Here is a 2,425-nt window from a genome sequence, read left to right as displayed (position 1 = left end):
ACTCCAAGATCCCTTTCTGCCTCTGTGCTCTCAAGAAGGCACGCTTCATCTGGATTGTTTCTGAGCACGGTCCCAGGCTAGGGACAGAAATTTCTCATAAACCAGTATAAGTGACAGGAAACTGGTTCAAATCCATAACAAAACAGAAGTTCGGTGCACATAAACCACTTTCAAAATGGCTGAAACTAGTTTAAGGTAAACCAGGCATACTCCTGAGAAGTATCATGTAGTATCAGACTTAACTGATTTAGGAGAAAAGAAAAGCATTAGTAATGCAGATATGGAACATGTACATTTGATAGCTATGCATAAAGGAATGTCCCCACTTAAAGTTAGAAGACCTTTTATAAGGCTGTTCAGTACTCTGTCTCATTAAATTTTATCTTATGTCATCTATCCCTCTATTTCCAATGCACCAACTATCATGGTAAGTAGGGGCCAAATACTGAAAGGTGCTCAAGTGCTTTCAATTAATTTAAAAGATATTCAGTACCTAGTTGCTTTTGAGAATCTCATTAGACACCCACTCTCCTTTGAAAGTCTAGCTCTAGGTGCCTATATAAAATGCCTAGTTATTTCTTCTCCATTCCAGATAGATAGTTGTTCACAAGATCAAAACAGCGTCAGAATTAATGCTACTGGTCAAAATATCATGTGAATGCTGTATAGAAGAAAATTTTCCTAATAAATGAACCTGGTATCTGGACACTGCCTAAGTTACCAACAGCATCATTAATACTAAGTCAGATATGGATGGAACAAAGAGTGTTCAACTGCAACATAAACATGAATTAGACTATGCCAAACAGAAGAGACTGAAAAATAAAGGACTTGAACAAATAGCATTTGTTAATCTGATGCTCTGCCTTCTAATTTCTACATCTAGTTCACAGTGTCATTAGTAGTAAGGAAAGGAAACTCTATTAAAAGTTTAGTTGAGAAGACTCATGGCCCAGGAAGTTCAACAGGCACTACATCTGTTTAGAGGTATGAGCTGCCATTGATTCTTCAAAAGCTGAAACTGCTGCCTGATGGATGGCCATTTAAAACAGAATAAAAGTTAAGACTGTTTATAATTCTTTCAGTAGGTCTGGGTCAAAGTCAGGCACTAGAGATTTGGTAGCCAACAGGAACCCATCAAAGAAGCACTTTCTGGCTTAGTTTAAATCAGGGGTGTCAAAGATATGGCCTAAGTGCTGGATACAGGCCAGAGAGCCCCATCAGCTACCCTGGGCGTGATTTGGAACACAAGGCTGGTCACACAGCACTCATCTGGTCAGTGGATCGGCTCCACACCATTCATCCACTGTGCAAGGCCAGATGAGTTTCATACCTTTGGTTTAAATAATCTTCTAAAACTACTCATGTTCATTGTTGGCAACCTAAAAGGTGCAGTCTCCTTGGCTGCTGTTAATCAGCATTATAGATGAAATAGACCAAATTAACATAAATTATAAATACAGTAAAGTGACCTCTTGAGTGTATTTTGCCCACTATTAGACCTTCCCTTGCTAAAAAAAACAAAAACTCAGGGGTCTTTAGTAGTGCTGTCTTCAATTTACTGATTTGATCAATATTGAAAAAGTCATTGTAGTGCTTGGCAATGCTTGGCAGTTAGCACAAATTGAACAGAACAAATACATTTGTCTAGCTGGAGACTTGTTCTGAATCAAAAACAACACATACATTTTTATTCATGTCATGCTTTATTAGCTATAAACTTAATGTCACTCAATATTTAGTGAGCTTGACTTGGGCCCATGTTTGTGTGTGGGCCATTCATGAGTATTTAAACGTAGAAAACATATTCAGAGACAAATCAAAACAACATGTATTTTAGCGGTGATAGCTTTTCTTACAAATTAGCTTCAGATTCTGATTTCAAAGGATATCAATAACGCACATTTTCATTTCATAAGAAAAATAATTTTTCAACAGTTTTCACATCTAAAAGACACAGCATTCTAGAAAAGGGAAAGCAAAGCAAGTTTTCCCGAAAATAAACTTCATTATCTCTATACACAGTAATTCAAGACACTTTTTATGTTAATCAGATGGCTTAATACATACATATATTACTGTACAGGGCAATAAATAACAGATATAAAAAGTATATACATTTTGTGAAATATGTACATTTTTTTTGTTCAGAACCTACACACCTTAACTTAGAAAATGGTAGGAATGAGAGTTGTGCCTTTGAATCCTCTTTAAATTGTGAAGTGTTTTTATACCTAGCCTATAACATCTAACTGGCTATCACTATGAAACTATTACATAAAAGCTAATACTGCACAATCTTTTTAAGAAATAGTTTTAAAGTGCATGCAATGGCAACGGATACCATTCCTAGAGAACTGATACTAGATTAGTTGAAGATTGTAAATAACTGGTCCCATGTGTACATTCAGAGCAGTTATCCTTT

Source organism: Gavialis gangeticus, unplaced genomic scaffold (genome assembly GCF_001723915.1).
Source record: "Gavialis gangeticus isolate Ggan-Ray unplaced genomic scaffold, GavGan_comp1, whole genome shotgun sequence".
NCBI lineage: Eukaryota > Metazoa > Chordata > Crocodylia > Gavialidae > Gavialis > Gavialis gangeticus.
The sequence above is the reverse complement of the archived record's forward strand: the minus strand, read 5'-3'. Positions refer to the sequence as shown.